Genomic DNA, 16,243 nt, shown 5'->3' on the forward strand with positions numbered 1-16,243 from the left:
AATATCTTGTGTGGGGATGTAGCTCAGTGGTAGAGCGCACGCTTCGCATGTGTGAGGCCCCGGGTTCAATCCCTGGCATCTCCATTGGTGGATTTTGTGCACCTAGTTTAAATCACTTGCTGTCCCTCACCGTGTAGAAATTTACGCAGATCTTCCGTTGAAAGGCTTCCTTTTAAAACACATTGGCCTTTGGAATTGCTGCTCACTTGACAAGTGCACTGTTGGCTTATGTCAGGTATGGGCGTCAAGCAAGAGCATCTGTATGTCTTTTCACGCAGTAGCTTCTACCATAGCCAACACTTTCAAACGTACAACCGTTTCATTTATTTCTTTTTTTGGAGAAATCTTATTGTCGCATTACAGACAGTTTGTAAAGTTTGGATTTTGAATCATCATAGCGCTAACAATTTGGTGTAGCACCTGAAGCTGAAGAAAGAAACGAGCAGGCGCCTCTTGAATAGACATGTTTTAACAAAAAACAAGATGGCCGATATTGTTTATGGGAGTAGCAAGAGCATTCACTCCTTTTTCTCGGTAAGCATCTTTGCGGGACAGTCATTTCTCTGCTGTCTCGTGCCATCTGTGCTCATTTTTCAAGCACTATTTCCACTTTTGGCTTTTACACTCCTGCCCATACTGCTTTTCTTCTGCAGTTGTTCCGTGAAATCTATGCCTCTAAGAAGGCGTTTAAGCAACGTTGGAGCTGTTGAAAACTTCCTGCTTTTAATCACGGCAACTTGTGCAGTTCCCTGAAAATGCCTGGTTATTGCACACTGCCTTGTCGCTACATACTGTTTCCACAGTATTGGGCAATGAACCTCCTGAGAGACAGAGGCAGGGGCAGCATCAGGCCAGGGGATGTAGCTCAGTGGTAGAGCGCACGCTTTGCATGTGTGAGGCCCTGGGTTCAATCCCTGGCATCTCCATTCACATTTTTTGGATACCTGAAGAAAACCATTCTGTTTCCCATCGGCCCAACACTTCAATGTGTTTCCACCGACGGTCAATATAATCCATTCCTCAAGTCAAAAGAACAGCAAATCTTGTTTGATATGTAAAGCACAATGAGCTTCAATCCATCACCGCCTTCTCTGCCCCTGGTTAAAAAGCCCCAAAATTCACAAACTACTTATCTGCTTAATGCGCACACCTTCTGGGTCGCTTTTCAAAAATGTTTCTGGCCCCTAGCAAACGGTATCTTGTGTGGGGATGTAGCTCAGTGGTAGAGCCCACGCTTCGCATGTGTGAGGCCCCGGGTTCAATCCCCGGCATCTCCATTGGTGGATTTTGTGCACCTAGTTTAAATCACTTGCTGTCCCTCACCGTGAAGAAATTTACGCAGATCTTCCGTTGAAAGGCTTCCTTTTAAAACACATTGGCCTTTGGAATTGCTGCTCACTTGACAAGTGCACTGTTGGCTTATGGCAGGTACGGGCGTCAAGCAAGAGCATCTGTATGTCTTTTCACGCAGTAGCTTCTACCATAGCCAACACTTTCAAACGTACAACCGTTTCATTTATTTCTTTTTTTGGAGAAATCTTATTGTCGCATTACAGACAGTTTGTAAAGTTTGGATTTTTAATCATCATAGCACTAACAATTTGGTGTAGCACCTGAAGCTGATGAAAGAAACGAGCAGGCGCCTCTTGAATAGACATGTTTTAACAAAAAACAAGATGGCCGATATTGTTTATGGGAGTAGCAAGAGCATTCACTCCTTTTTCTCGGTAAGCATCTTTGCGGGACAGTCATTTCTCTGCTGTCTCGTGCCATCTGTGCTCATTTTTCCAAGCACTATTTCCACTTTTGGCTTTTACACTCCTGCCCATACTGCTTTTCTTCTGCAGTTGTTCCGTGAAATCTATGCCTCTAAGAAGGCGTTTAAGCAACGTTGGAGCTGTTGAAAACTTCCTGCTTTTAATCACTGGCAACTTGTGCAGTTCCCTGAAAATGCGTTGTTATTGCACACTGCCTTGTCGCTACATACTGTTTCCACAGTATTGGGCAATGAACCTCCTGAGAGACAGAGGCAGGGGCAGCATCAGGCCAGGGGATGTAGCTCGGTGGTAGAGCGCACGCTTTGCATGTGTGAGGCTCCGGGTTCAATCCCCGGCATCTCCATTCACATCTTTTGGATACCTGAAGAAAACCATTCTGTTTCCCATCGGCCCAACACTTCAATGTGTTTCCACTGACGGTCAATATAATCCATTCCTCAAGTCAAAAGAACAGCAAATCTTGTTTGATATGTAAAGCACAATGAGCTTCAATCCATCACCGCCTTCTCTGCCCCTGGTTAAAAAGCCCCAAAATTCACAAACTACTTATCTGCTTAATGTGCACACCTTCTGGGTCGCTTTTCAAAAATGTTTCTGGCCCCCAGCAAACAGTATCTTGTGTGGGGATGTAGCTCAGTGGTAGAGCGCATGCTTCGCATGTGTGAGGCCCCGGGTTCAATCCCCGGCATCTCCATTGGTGTATTTTGTGCACCTAGTTTAAATCACTTGCTGTCCCTCACCGTGTAGAAATTTACGCAGATCTTCCGTTGAAAGGCTTCCTTTTAAAACACATTGGCCTTTGGAATTGCTGCTCACTTGACAAGTGCACTGTTGGCTTATGGCAGGTACGGGCGTCAAGCAAGAGCATCTGTATGTCTTTTCACGCAGTAGCTTCTACCATAGCCAACACTTTCAAACGTACAACCGTTTCATTTATTTCTTTTTTTGGAGAAATCTTATTGTCGCATTACAGACAGTTTGTAAAGTTTGGATTTTGAATCATCATAGCACTAACAATTTGGTGTAGCACCTGAAGCTGATGAAAGAAACGAGCAGGCGCCTCTTGAATAGACATGTTTTAACAAAAAACAAGATGGCCGATATTGTTTATGGGAGTAGCAAGAGCATTCACTCCTTTTTCTCGGTAAGCATCTTTGCGGGACAGTCATTTCTCTGCTGTCTCGTGCCATCTGTGCTCATTTTTCCAAGCACTATTTCCACTTTTGGCTTTTACACTCCTGCCCATACTGCTTTTCTTCTGTAGTTGTTCCGTGAAATCTATGCCTCTAAGAAGGCGTTTAAGCAACGTTGGAGCTGTTGAAAACTTCCTGCTTTTAATCACTGGCAACTTGTACAGTTCCCTGAAAATGCGTTGTTATTGCACACTGCTTTGTCGCTACATACTGTTTCCACAGTATTGGGCAATGAACCTCCTGAGAGACAGAGGCAGGGGCAGCATCAGGCCAGGGGATGTAGCTCAGTGGTAGAGCGCACGCTTTGCATGTGTGAGGCCCCGGGTTCAATCCCCGGCATCTCCATTCACATCTTTTGGATACCTGAAGAAAACCATTCTGTTTCCCATCGGCCCAACACTTCAATGTGTTTCCACCGACGGTCAATATAATCCATTCCTCAAGTCAAAAGAACAGCAAATCTTGTTTGATATGTAAAGCACAATGAGCTTCAATCCATCACCGCCTTCTCTGCCCCTGGTTAAAAAGCCCCAAAATTCACAAACTACTTATCTGCTTAATGCGCACACCTTCTGGGTCGCTTTTCAAAAATGTTTCTGGCCCCCAGCAAACAATATCTTGTGTGGGGATGTAGCTTAGTGGTAGAGCGCACGCTTCGCATGTGTGAGGCCCCGGGTTCAATCCCTGGCATCTCCATTGGTGGATTTTGTGCACCTAGTTTAAATCACTTGCTGTCCCTCACCGTGTAGAAATTTACGCAGATCTTCCGTTGAAAGGCTTCCTTTTAAAACACATTGGCCTTTGGAATTGCTGCTCACTTGACAAGTGCACTGTTGGCTTATGGCAGGTACGGGCGTCAAGCAAGAGCATCTGTATGTCTTTTCACGCAGTAGCTTCTACCATAGCCAACACTTTCAAACGTACAACCGTTTCATTTATTTCTTTTTTTGGAGAAATCTTATTGTCGCATTACAGACAGTTTGTAAAGTTTGGATTTTGAATCATCATAGCGCTAACAATTTGGTGTAGCACCTGAAGCTGAAGAAAGAAACGAGCAGGCGCCTCTTGAATAGACATGTTTTAACAAAAAACAAGATGGCCGATATTGTTTATGGGAGTAGCAAGAGCATTCACTCCTTTTTCTCGGTAAGCATCTTTGCGGGACAGTCATTTCTCTGCTGTCTCGTGCCATCTGTGCTCATTTTTCAAGCACTATTTCCACTTTTGGCTTTTACACTCCTGCCCATACTGCTTTTCTTCTGCAGTTGTTCCGTGAAATCTATGCCTCTAAGAAGGCGTTTAAGCAACGTTGGAGCTGTTGAAAACTTCCTGCTTTTAATCACTGGCAACTTGTGCAGTTCCCTGAAAATGCCTGGTTATTGCACACTGCCTTGTCGCTACATACTGTTTCCACAGTATTGGGCAATGAACCTCCTGAGAGACAGAGGCAGGGGTAGCATCAGGCCAGGGGATGTAGCTCAGTGGTAGAGCGCATGCTTTGCATGTGTGAGGCCCTGGGTTCAATCCCTGGCATCTCCATTCACATCTTTTGGATACCTGAAGAAAACCATTCTGTTTCCCATCGGCCCAACACTTCAATGTGTTTCCACCGACGGTCAATATAATCCATTCCTCAAGTCAAAAGAACAGCAAATCTTGTTTGATATGTAAAGCACAATGAGCTTCAATCCATCACCGCCTTCTCTGCCCCTGGTTAAAAAGCCCCAAAATTCACAAACTACTTATCTGCTTAATGCGCACACCTTCTGGGTCGCTTTTCAAAAATGTTTCTGGCCCCCAGCAAAAGGTATCTTGTGTGGGGATGTAGCTCAGTGGTAGAGCACATGCTTTGCATGTGTGAGGCCCCGGGTTCAATCCCCGGCATCTCCATTGGTGGATTTTGTGCACCTAGTTTAAAACACTTGCTGTCCCTCACCGTGAAGAAATTTACGCAGATCTTCCGTTGAAAGGCTTCCTTTTAAAACACATTGGCCTTTGGAATTGCTGCTCACTTGACAAGTGCACTGTTGGCTTATGGCAGGTACGGGCGTCAAGCAAGAGCATCTGTATGTCTTTTCACGCAGTAGCTTCTACCATAGCCAACACTTTCAAACGTACAACCGTTTCATTTATTTCTTTTTTTGGAGAAATCTTATTGTCGCATTACAGACAGTTTGTAAAGTTTGGATTTTGAATCATCATAGCACTAACAATTTGGTGTAGCACCTGAAGCTGATGAAAGAAACGAGCAGGCGCCTCTTGAATAGACATGTTTTAACAAAAAACAAGATGGCCGATATTGTTTATGGGAGTAGCAAGAGCATTCACTCCTTTTTCTCGGTAAGCATCTTTGCGGGACAGTCATTTCTCTGCTGTCTCGTGCCATCTGTGCTCATTTTTCCAAGCACTATCTCCACTTTTGGCTTTTACACTCCTGCCCATACTGCTTTTCTTCTGCAGTTGTTCCGTGAAATCTATGCCTCTAAGAAGGCGTTTAAGCAACGTTGGAGCTGTTGAAAACTTCCTGCTTTTAATCACTGGCAACTTGTGCAGTTCCCTGAAAATGCGTTGTTATTGCACACTGCCTTGTCGCTACATACTGTTTCCACAGTATTGGGCAATGAACCTCCTGAGAGACAGAGGCAGGGGCAGCATCAGGCCAGGGGATGTAGCTCAGTGGTAGAGCACACGCTTTGCATGTGTGAGGCCCCGGGTTCAATCCCTGGCATCTCCATTCACATCTTTTGGATACCTGAAGAAAACCATTCTGTTTCCCATCGGCCCAACACTTCAATGTGTTTCCACCGACGGTCAATATAATCCATTCCTCAAGTCAAAAGAACAGCAAATCTTGTTTGATATGTAAAGCACAATGAGCTTCAATCCATCACCGCCTTCTCTGCCCCTGGTTAAAAAGCCCCAAAATTCACAAACTACTTATCTGCTTATTGCGCACACCTTCTGGGTCGCTTTTCAAAAATGTTTCTGGCCCCCAGCAAACAGTATCTTGTGTGGGGATGTAGCTCAGTGGTAGAGCGCACGCTTTGCATGTGTGAGGCTCTGGGTTCAATCCCCGGCATCTCCATTGGTGAATTTTGTGCACCTAGTTTAAATCACTTGCTGTCCCTCACCGTGTAGAAATTTACGCAGATCTTCCATTGAAAGGCTTCCTTTTAAAACACATTGGCCTTTGGAATTGCTGCTCACTTGACAAGTGCACTGTTGGCTTATGGCAGGTACGGGCGTCAAGCAAGAGCATCTCTATGTCTTTTCACGCAGTAGCTTCTACCATAGCCAACACTTTCAAACGTACAACCATTTCATTCATTTCTTTTTTTGGAGAAATCTTATTGTCGCATTACAGACAGTTTGTAAAGTTTGGATTTTGAATCATCATAGCGCTAACAATTTGGTGTAGCACCTGAAGCTGATGAAAGAAACGAGCAGGCGCCTCTTGAATAGACATGTTTTAACAAAAAACAAGATGGCCGATATTGTTTATGGGAGTAGCAAGAGCATTCACTCCTTTTTCTCGGTAAGCATCTTTGCGGGACAGTCATTTCTCTGCTGTCTCGTGCCATCTGTGCTCATTTTTCCAAGCACTATTTCCACTTTTGGCTTTTACACTCCTGCCCATACTGCTTTTCTTCTGCAGTTGTTCCGTGAAATCTATGCCTCTAAGAAGGCGTTTAAGCAACGTTGGAGCTGTTGAAAACTTCCTGCTTTTAATCACTGGCAACTTGTGCAGTTCCCCGAAAATGCGTTGTTATTGCACACTACCTTGTCGCTACATACTGTTTCCACAGTATTGGGCATTTTTCCAAGCACTATTTCCACTTTTGGCTTTTACACTCCTGCCCATACTGCTTTTCTTCTGCAGTTGTTCCGTGAAATCTATGCCTCTAAGAAGGCGTTTAAGCAACGTTGGAGCTGTTGAAAACTTCCTGCTTTTAATCACTGGCAACTTGTGCAGTTCCCTTAAAATGCGTTGTTATTGCACACTGCCTTGTCGCTACATGCTGTTTCCACAGTATTGGGCAATGAACCTCCTGAGAGACAGAGGCAGGGGCAGCATCAGGCCAGGGGATGTAGCTCAGTGGTAGAGCGCACGCTTTGCATGTGTGAGGCCCCGGGTTCAATCCCCGGCATCTCCATTCACATCTTTTGGATACCTGAAGAAAACCATTCTGTTTCCCATCGGCCCAACACTTCAATGTGTTTCCACCGACGGTCAATATAATCCATTCCTCAAGTCAAAAGAACAGCAAATCTTGTTTGATATGTAAAGCACAATGAGCTTCAATCCATCACTGCCTTCTCTGCCCCTGGTTAAAAAGCCCCAAAATTCACAAACTACTTATCTGCTTAATGCCCACACCTTCTGGGTCGCTTTTCAAAAATGTTTCTGGCCCCCAGCAAACAGTATCTTGTGTGGGGATGTAGCTCAGTGGTAGAGCGCACGCTTCGCATGTGTGAGGCCCCGGGTTCAATCCCCGGCATCTCCATTGGTGGATTTTGTGCACCTAGTTTAAATCACTTGCTGTTCCTCACCGTGTAGAAATTTACGCAGATCTTCCGTTGAAAGGCTTCCTTTTAAAACACATTGGCCTTTGGAATTGCTGCTCACTTGACAAGTGCACTGTTGGCTTATGGCAGGTACGGGCGTCAAGCAAGAGCATCTGTATGTCTTTTCACGCAGTAGCTTCTACCATAGCCAACACTTTCAAACGTACAACCGTTTCATTTATTTCTTTTTTTGGAGAAATCTTATTGTCGCATTACAGACAGTTTGTAAAGTTTGGATTTTGAATCATCATAGCGCTAACAATTTGGTGTAGCACCTGAAGCTGATGAAAGAAACGAGCAGGCGCCTCTTGAATAGACATGTTTTAACAAAAAACAAGATGGCCGATATTGTTTATGGGAGTAGCAAGAGCATTCACTCCTTTTTCTCGGTAAGCATCTTTGCGGGACAGTCATTTCTCTGCTGTCTCGTGCCATCTGTGCTCATTTTTCCAAGCACTATTTCCACTTTTGGCTTTTACACTCCTGCCCATACTGCTTTTCTTCTGCAGTTGTTCCGTGAAATCTATGCCTCTAAGAAGGCGTTTAAGCAACGTTGGAGCTGTTGAAAACTTCCTGCTTTTAATCACTGGCAACTTGTGCAGTTCCCTGAAAATGCGTTGTTATTGCACACTGCCTTGTCGCTACATACTGTTTCCACAGTATTGGGCAATGAACCTCCTGAGAGACAGAGGCAGGGGCAGCATCAGGCCAGGGGATGTAGCTCAGTGGTAGAGCGCACGCTTTGCATGTGTGAGGCCCCGGGTTCAATCCCCGGCATTTCCATTCACATCTTTTTGATACCTGAAGAAAACCATTCTGTTTCCCATCGGCCCAACACTTCAATGTGTTTCCACCGACGGTCAATATAATCCATTCCTCAAGTCAAAAGAACAGCAAATCTTGTTTGATATGTAAAGCACAATGAGCTTCAATCCATCACCGCCTTCTCTGCCCCTGGTTAAAAAGCCCCAAAATTCACAAACTACTTATCTGCTTAATGTGCACACCTTCTGGGTCGCTTTTCAAAAATGTTTCTGGCCCCCAGCAAACAGTATCTTGTGTGGGGATGTAGCTCAGTGGTAGAGCGCACGCTTTGCATGTGTGAGGCCCCGGGTTCAATCCCCGGCATCTCCATTGGTGGATTTTGTGCACCTAGTTTAAATCACTTGCTGTCCCTCACCGTGTAGAAATTTACGCAGATCTTCCGTTGAAAGGCTTCCTTTTAAAACACATTGGCCTTTGGAATTGCTGCTCACTTGACAAGTGCACTGTTGGCTTATGGCAGGTACGGGCGTCAAGCAAGAGCATCTGTATGTCTTTTCTCGCAGTAGCTTCTACCATAGCCAACACTTTCCAACGTGCAACCATTTCATTTATTTCTTTTTTTGGAGAAATTTTATTGTCGCATTATAGACAGTTTGTAAAGTTTTGATTTTGAATCATCATAGCGCTAACAATTTGGTGTAGCACCTGAAGCTGATGAAAGAAACGAGCAGGCGTCTCTTGAATAGACATGTTTTAACAAAAAACAAGATGGCCGATATTGTTTATGGGAGTAGCAAGAGCATTCACTCCTTTTTCTCGGTAAGCATCTTTGCGGGACAGTTATTTCTCTGCTGTCTCGTGCCATCTGTGCTCATTTTTCCAAGCACTATTTCCACTTTTGGCTTTTACACTCCTGCCCATACTGCTTTGCTTCTGCAGTTGTTCCGTGAAATCTATGCCTCTTAGAAGGCGTTTAAGCAACGTTGGAGCTGTTGAAAACGTCCTGCTTTTAATCACTGGCAACTTGTGCAGTTCCCCGAAAATGCGTTGTTATTGCACACTACCTTGTCGCTACATACTGTTTCCACAGTATTGGGCAATGAACCTCCTGAGAGACAGAGGCAGGGGCAGCATCAGGCCAGGGGATGTAGCTCAGTGGTAACGCGCACACTTTGCATGTGTGAGGCCCTGGGTTCAATCCCCGGCATCTCCATTCACATCTTTTGGATACCTGAAGAAAACCATTCTGTTTCCCATCGGCCCAACACTTCAATGTGTTTCCACCGACGGTCAATATAATCCATTCCTCAAGTCAAAAGAACAACAAATCTTGTTTGATATGTAAAGCACAATGAGCTTCAATCCATCACCGCCTTCTCTGCCCCTGGTTAAAAAGCCCCAAAATTCACAAACTACTTACTGCTTAATGCGCACACCTTCTGGGTCGCTTTTCAAAAATGTTTCTGGCCCCCAGCAAACAGTATCTTGTGTGGGGATGTAGCTCAGTGGTAGAGTGCACGCTTCGCATGTGTGAGGCCCCGGGTTCAATCCCCGGCATCTCCATTGGTGGATTTTGTGCACCTAGTTTAAATCCCTTGCTGTCCCTCACCGTGTAGAAATTTACGCAGATCTTCCGTTGAAAGGCTTCCTTTTAAAACACATTGGCCTTTGGAATTGCTGCTCACTTGACAAGTGCACTGTTGGCTTATGGCAGGTACGGGCGTCAAGCAAGAGCATCTGTATGTCTTTTCACGCAGTAGCTTCTACCATAGCCAACACTTTCAAACGTACAACCGTTTCATTTATTTCTCTTTTTGGAGAAATCTTATTGTCGCATTACAGACAGTTTGTAAAGTTTTGATTTTGAATCATCATAGCGCTAATAATTTGGTGTAGCACCTGAAGCTGATGAAGGAAACGAGCAGGCGCCTTTTGAATAGATATGTTTAACAAAAAAAAAAAGATGGACAATATTTTCAATTCAATACTCTATTTCATTTTTACTAACAAAAATCCAGCATTTTACATATATAATTCTATCCTGTTAAACAACATGTGAATAATGTTTCAGCGCCAGAAATAGCTATATTAAACTGAATAGGGGAGTTGGTGAATGGTTTAGAAATTACATACAACAGTATTGTGTCAGAACCAGGCTACAATTTATTGAAAAAAATCAAATTGCATATCTAATTTTGTGAGCCTAATTTTATCTACATGAAACTTTATTTTCATCACTTAAAAAGATACTGCCACCCTGAATCTGCTCTCATCTGATTTGCAGGACTGCAGACTTTTTAACCGTGACCGATGGTGTTCGGTGTCTGAATGGATCGAAGTTTGCTGCTCCTGGAGCACAAACTCTCTGGGGAAGATTGGTTTGGGGAGGGAAGTATGGAGGTGCAGAGTGAGGGGGCAGCTAGTTGGGTAACATGTAGAAGGCAGGGTAGAGGGAAGAGTTGTAGGGAGTCTAGTCCTGATCCGGTGCACCCCAATAAGTTTGCCAGGCTGGCGGATGAGGGGGATATCAGCTCTGGGGTAGCAATGCTGCAGCAAGACATGGCCTCTAGCAACCAGGGGACTGTCTGCTCCAGTAAGAAGGGTAATGGGAGCACAGGCAAGGTCAGATAGGTGCTGGTAGTGGGAGATTCCATGGGATGGGCTGCACCTCAATGGGGAGGGTGCAGCTGTTTTGGGGGAAAAAATGGCTAGAAGGTTGGAGGAGTGTTTAAACTAGAGACCTGGGGGGTGGGCAACTACACTTGTGCAGGGCAAATAGACAGTGTAGATAGAGAGCTGGGAAGAGTCATAGTCCATGGGGGAGGAAGGGGGACTGGAATGAGATTAGGGAATAAGAACAGAGGGAATATGGACAGGGAAAACCATATAAAGTGCATGTACACAAATGCCAGAAGCCTCACAAACAAAATGGAGGAACTGGAACTCTTGATGTTGGAGCAGAAATATGATATAGTGGGTATCAGCGAGAAATGGGTGGACAGTAGCTATGACTGGGCTGTTACTATAGATGGTTATAGTCTTTTTAGAAAGGACCGTATAAATAAAAAAGGGGGGAGGGGTTTGTTTATATGTGAATTCTTGCCTCAAGCCTGTCTTGTGAGATGACATCAGTAACGCAAATGCAAATGTGGAGTCCCTATGGGTGGAGATAAGGGGAGGGAAAAAGAATAATAAAATATTACTAGGGGGTTGTTATAAGACTCCAAATATAATGGAGGCAGCAGAGGAAATGCTGATAAGTGAAATGGATGCGGCTTCAAAGCATGGTGAAGTACTTATCATGGGGGACTTCAATTACCCAGATATTGACTGGGGGGGCAGAAACCTGCAGGTCCTTCAAAAGGTGGCAGGTTCTTGTCAACAACAAAAGACAATTACCTGTCGCAGCTAGTCCTGGAGCCAACAAGAGGGGGGGCACTGCTGGACCTTATCCTAACCAACAGACCTGATAGGGTATCAAAACTACAGGTTGGGGGGAAGTGGGGAATAGTGATCATAATATCATTGATTTTGTATTACGCTTTACTAAGAACGTTAGGGAAGGGGCAACCAACACTCTACCTTCAGGAGGGCAAACTTTCAGCAACTAAGGGAAAGACCTTAAAGGAATAGACTGGGATAATGTTCTCAAAGATAAAAGCCCCCCCCCCAAAATGGGACTTTTTCTCATATATTCTGAAAAAGTCCTGTGAGAAACACATACCTTATGGGAAAAAGCATAAAAGGAACAAGAAAAACCCTATGTGGCTAACTAGTCTTGTAGGGAAAGCAATAAGCGAGGAAGATAAGGCGTTTAAGGTGCTAAAACGTGAAGGTAGCGATGAGGCATTACAGGATTATAGAGAGAAAAATAAATCCTGTAAAAAGCAGATAAAGGCCGCAAAAATAGAGACTGAGAGAAATATTGCCAGGGAGAGCAAAAATAATCCCAAATTATTTTTCAAGTATATAAATGATAAGAAACTAAAAACAGAGAGTGTGGGTCCCCTAAGAAATAACATGGGGGTCATGGTGGAAGGAGATGAGGAAAGGGCCAATCTACTGAATGTCGCCTTCTCATCTGTCTTTACCCAGGAAAATCCCCTGGTGGAAGACACAATGAGGAATAATGTAAATTCTTTTTGGAATGTCAACAGTTTAACCCAGGAAGAGGTACGGCGCCGCCTCGCAACCACTAAGATAGATAAATCACCGGGGCCAGATGGCATACTCCCCCGGGTTCTGCATGAACTATGTACGGTGATAGACAGACCGTTATTTTTAATATTTGAAGATTCATTGAGGACTGGTTATGATCCACAGGACTGGCGCATAGCAAATGTGGTACCAATATACAAAAAAGGATCAAATAGCGATCCTGGAAACTACAGACCCGTGAGTCTAACTGCTGTGGTGGGGAAAATATTTGAGGGGTTTGTTAGAGATGCTATCCTGGAGTATCTCACTGTGCACAACCTTATAACCGAGCGTCAGCATGGGTTTATGAGAGATCGGTCCTGTCAGATTAATCCAATTGGTTTCTACGAGGAGGTAAGTTCAAGACTGGATCTGGGGGACGCTGTGGATGTTGTATATCTGGACTTTTCAAAGGCATTTGACACCGTGCCACATAAAAGGTTGGTATATAAAATGAGACTGCTGGAATAGGAGAAAATCTGTGTATTTGGGTAAGTAATTGGCTTAGTGATAGAAAACAGAGGGTGGTCATTAATGGCACATTCTCAGATTGGGTTGACGTTACCAGTGGAGTGCCACAGGGGTCAGTATTGGGGCCACTTCTTTTTAATATTTTTATTAATGACCTTGTAGTGGGTTTACACAGTCAAGTTTCAATATTTGCAGATGATACTAAGCTGTGTAAAGTAATAAATACTGAGGTCGATAGTTTAGCATTACAGAGGGATTTGTGGAAGCTTGAGGTGTGGGCAGAGAAATGGTTGATGAGGTTTAATGTAGATAAATGTAAAGTTATGCACCTGGGCCATGGAAACAAAAAGTTTAATTATGTTCTAAATGGTCAATTACTTAGTAAAACTGGAGCTGAAAAGGACTTGGGGGTATAGGTGGATGGTAAACTTAATTTTAGTGACCAGAGCCAGGCGGCTGCTGCTAAAGCAAATAAAATTATGGGATGTATCAAGAGAGGAATAGATTCTCATGATAAAGACATAGTTTTGTCCTTATACAAATCCCTGGTCAGACCACACATGGAATATTATGTAAGGTTTTGGGCACCAGTGTATAAAAAGGATATAGTAGAGCTGGAACGGGTGCAGAGGAGAGCAACCAGGATTATTAGGGGAATGGGGGATTAGAATACAATGACAGATTACAAAATTTGGGATTATTCAGTTTAGAAAAAAGACGACTGAGGGGAGACCTCATTACAATGTACAAATACATGAACGGACAGTACAAGGATCTCTCCAAAGACCTTTTTATACCTAGGCCTGTGACCAGGACAAGGAGGCATCCTCTATGCCTGGAGGAGAGGCGATTTTACCATCAACATAGACAAAGGTTCTTTACTGTACGAGCAGTGAGACTATGGAACTCTCTGCCGCAGGAGGTTGTTATGGCGGACTCTATGTACATGTTCAAGAGAGGCCTGGATGCCTTTCTGGAGAGAAAAAATATCACGGGTTATAGGGATAAAACCTTTATTTAATTCTTAAAGGTTGGACTTGATGGAATTTTTGATGTTCTGTACGCACTTCTTTAAGATGACGATATCTCTGGAAAAGTTTTACATATTTAAACAAGAAACTAATTGACCAAAAATTGACTACAAATGTGAAAAAATAAGCTTGTCATTTTTCAGATTTTTTTAAATCAGTAGTAACGTTTACCAAAATATGTTATAAATGTGTACAGTATTATTCCATCCTCCTGCCCCTCGTTGAGCTACAGATGCAGAGTATGCATGTACTTCTGCAAAGTGTAGCGGGGTCAGTTTTAATGTGACAAAGTCCAGAGACACAGACAGGCTTGAAGGCAGAAATGCGGTTTCCTTGCGGCTTTTATTGGCAGCCAAAACAATGCAGCTTTACAGGCAAGTAAAATAAAACAAAGCGGGGAAAGAAAAACGGGCTCGTCTGAGCACTACCTGTACATCGGTAAGTCCCTCTCTAGCAAAGTAGCGTACTCACAGCGGCTAGTGACACACGGCTGGCAAGCCTTCCAGAGCAATGTCTCTCACACAGAGCTCCAGCCCTGTATGCAGCTCTGGGATAAAACCCCTTCTCCCAGCTGCACTTGGTAATTAGGGCTGTGCAGTCTCTGGTCAGTGCATTAACCCTTTACCCCAGGTATGGAAGTAACCTGAAAGGAATATATACACCATCTATTACCTTTCCAGCTGCTGTCCTACATACCCTCCCCCTCTGCTCAGACCTGTGGGGAGGAGCACTCTGTGCCCCTAGAGAGTGGACACGGGACAACGCATCAGCATTACCTTGCTTAGACCCTGGGCGGTGTTCCACATAGAACTTATGGTCCTGCAAGGCTAAAAACCACCTGGTTACCCTGGCATTTTTCCCTTTATTCTGAGCCATCCATTTTAAGGGAGAATGATCCGTCACCAACCTGAACTGTCTCCCTAGTAGGTAATATCTTAGGGACTCAATGGCCCACTTAAGTGCAAGACATTCCCTCTCAATGATGGCATAATTCTTTTCTGCAGAAGACAATTTCCTACTCAGATATACAACAGGATGTTCTTCTCCATTGACTATCTGTGAGAGGACAGCTCCCAAGCCGACATTAGAGGCATCTGCCTGGACCACAAATTCTTCTCTGAAATTTGGGGCTATCAACACTGGCCTTTTGCACAATATCTCCTTTAACTGTTGGAACGCTTTGTCTGCCTTCTCATCCCACTTGACCATAGCAGATTTTGACCCTTTGGTAAGGTCTGTGAGGGGTGCTGCAATTGTGGCAAAGTTTGGCACAAACCTTCTATAATACCCGGCTATTCCTAAAAAAGCCTTTACCTGCTTTTTTGAAACAGGTTTAGGCCAATTTCTTATAGCCTCAACCTTATCCATTTGGGGCTTAATGACACCTCGCCCAATGGTATATCCCAAATATCTGGCTGCCTCCAGGGCTATGGCACATTTTTTTGGGTTAGCTGTCAAGCCCGCCTCTCGAATTGAGTTTAACACCCTTTGGACCTTTTTTAAATGCGACTCCCAGTCTGGGCTAAAAATAACCACATCGTCCAAATATGCAGACGCATACTCCTTGTGAGGCTGTAAAATAAGGTCCATCAATCTTTGAAATGTAGCCGGCGCACCATGCAGGCCAAAGGGGAGAACTACATATTGGAAATGACCATCAGGCGTGGAAAATGCTGTTTTCTCCTTCGCCGCTTTAGTAAGTGGCACTTGCCAATAGCCTTTGGTCAGATCCAAAGTAGTAATGTATCTTGCCGGACCTAATCTTTCAATCAATTCGTCTACTCGTGGCATAGGGTAGGCGTCAAATTTTGAAACTTCATTTAACTTTCTAAAGTCGTTGCAGAACCTAAGACTGCCATCAGGTTTGGGAATCAGAACTATGGGGCTTGACCAACCACTGTTAGACTTCTCTATAACCCCCAGAGACAACATTTTTCCAACCTCCTCTGAAATAGTCTGTCTTTGAGCCTCTGGTACCCTATAAGGTCTCAACCGTACCTTTTGGCCTGGCTCTGTCACTATGTCGTGCTGTATGACATCGGTCCGCCCTGGCAGGTCAGAAAAAGTCTCTCTATTTCTCTGTAGGAACTCCTTGACCTCCTGTACCTGTACTGCAGACAAGGCTTCTGATATGTGGACTGCTGGTAGTTCATGACTAGGTGAATCTCTAGGCCAACATCCAGCAGTCAGCACCTCTCTGTCTTTCCAAGGCTTAAGCAAGTTCACATGGTAAATTTGGAGT

General features: G+C 44.2%; 17 non-coding genes across 17 annotated transcripts; all 17 read left to right on the plus strand.

Annotated features, from left to right (window-relative positions):
• Window positions 1–12: 12 nt before the first annotated feature.
• On the plus strand, window positions 13–84 carry TRNAA-CGC (transfer RNA alanine (anticodon CGC)). Its single transcript has one exon. It is a non-coding gene; the product is annotated as a tRNA-Ala (tRNA).
• A 770-nt stretch (window positions 85–854) lies between these two features.
• Window positions 855–926, plus strand: TRNAA-UGC (transfer RNA alanine (anticodon UGC)). The gene has a single exon. It is a non-coding gene; the product is annotated as a tRNA-Ala (tRNA).
• A 279-nt stretch (window positions 927–1,205) lies between these two features.
• TRNAA-CGC (transfer RNA alanine (anticodon CGC)) lies at window positions 1,206–1,277 on the plus strand. Its single transcript has one exon. It is a non-coding gene; the product is annotated as a tRNA-Ala (tRNA).
• Window positions 1,278–2,049: 772 nt separating this feature from the next.
• TRNAA-UGC (transfer RNA alanine (anticodon UGC)) lies at window positions 2,050–2,121 on the plus strand. Its single transcript has one exon. It is a non-coding gene; the product is annotated as a tRNA-Ala (tRNA).
• Window positions 2,122–2,400: 279 nt separating this feature from the next.
• TRNAA-CGC (transfer RNA alanine (anticodon CGC)) lies at window positions 2,401–2,472 on the plus strand. The gene has a single exon. It is a non-coding gene; the product is annotated as a tRNA-Ala (tRNA).
• Window positions 2,473–3,244: 772 nt separating this feature from the next.
• TRNAA-UGC (transfer RNA alanine (anticodon UGC)) lies at window positions 3,245–3,316 on the plus strand. Its single transcript has one exon. It is a non-coding gene; the product is annotated as a tRNA-Ala (tRNA).
• Window positions 3,317–3,595: 279 nt separating this feature from the next.
• Window positions 3,596–3,667, plus strand: TRNAA-CGC (transfer RNA alanine (anticodon CGC)). The gene has a single exon. It is a non-coding gene; the product is annotated as a tRNA-Ala (tRNA).
• A 771-nt stretch (window positions 3,668–4,438) lies between these two features.
• TRNAA-UGC (transfer RNA alanine (anticodon UGC)) lies at window positions 4,439–4,510 on the plus strand. Its single transcript has one exon. It is a non-coding gene; the product is annotated as a tRNA-Ala (tRNA).
• A 279-nt stretch (window positions 4,511–4,789) lies between these two features.
• TRNAA-UGC (transfer RNA alanine (anticodon UGC)) lies at window positions 4,790–4,861 on the plus strand. The gene has a single exon. It is a non-coding gene; the product is annotated as a tRNA-Ala (tRNA).
• Window positions 4,862–5,633: 772 nt separating this feature from the next.
• TRNAA-UGC (transfer RNA alanine (anticodon UGC)) lies at window positions 5,634–5,705 on the plus strand. The gene has a single exon. It is a non-coding gene; the product is annotated as a tRNA-Ala (tRNA).
• A 279-nt stretch (window positions 5,706–5,984) lies between these two features.
• TRNAA-UGC (transfer RNA alanine (anticodon UGC)) lies at window positions 5,985–6,056 on the plus strand. The gene has a single exon. It is a non-coding gene; the product is annotated as a tRNA-Ala (tRNA).
• Window positions 6,057–7,053: 997 nt separating this feature from the next.
• Window positions 7,054–7,125, plus strand: TRNAA-UGC (transfer RNA alanine (anticodon UGC)). The gene has a single exon. It is a non-coding gene; the product is annotated as a tRNA-Ala (tRNA).
• Window positions 7,126–7,404: 279 nt separating this feature from the next.
• Window positions 7,405–7,476, plus strand: TRNAA-CGC (transfer RNA alanine (anticodon CGC)). Its single transcript has one exon. It is a non-coding gene; the product is annotated as a tRNA-Ala (tRNA).
• Window positions 7,477–8,248: 772 nt separating this feature from the next.
• On the plus strand, window positions 8,249–8,320 carry TRNAA-UGC (transfer RNA alanine (anticodon UGC)). The gene has a single exon. It is a non-coding gene; the product is annotated as a tRNA-Ala (tRNA).
• Window positions 8,321–8,599: 279 nt separating this feature from the next.
• Window positions 8,600–8,671, plus strand: TRNAA-UGC (transfer RNA alanine (anticodon UGC)). The gene has a single exon. It is a non-coding gene; the product is annotated as a tRNA-Ala (tRNA).
• A 772-nt stretch (window positions 8,672–9,443) lies between these two features.
• Window positions 9,444–9,515, plus strand: TRNAA-UGC (transfer RNA alanine (anticodon UGC)). Its single transcript has one exon. It is a non-coding gene; the product is annotated as a tRNA-Ala (tRNA).
• A 278-nt stretch (window positions 9,516–9,793) lies between these two features.
• Window positions 9,794–9,865, plus strand: TRNAA-CGC (transfer RNA alanine (anticodon CGC)). The gene has a single exon. It is a non-coding gene; the product is annotated as a tRNA-Ala (tRNA).
• The last annotated feature ends 6,378 nt before the right edge of the window (window positions 9,866–16,243 follow it).

The sequence above is a fragment of the Engystomops pustulosus genome, chromosome 1 (genome assembly GCF_040894005.1).
Source record: "Engystomops pustulosus chromosome 1, aEngPut4.maternal, whole genome shotgun sequence".
Taxonomy (NCBI): Eukaryota; Metazoa; Chordata; class Amphibia; order Anura; family Leptodactylidae; genus Engystomops; species Engystomops pustulosus.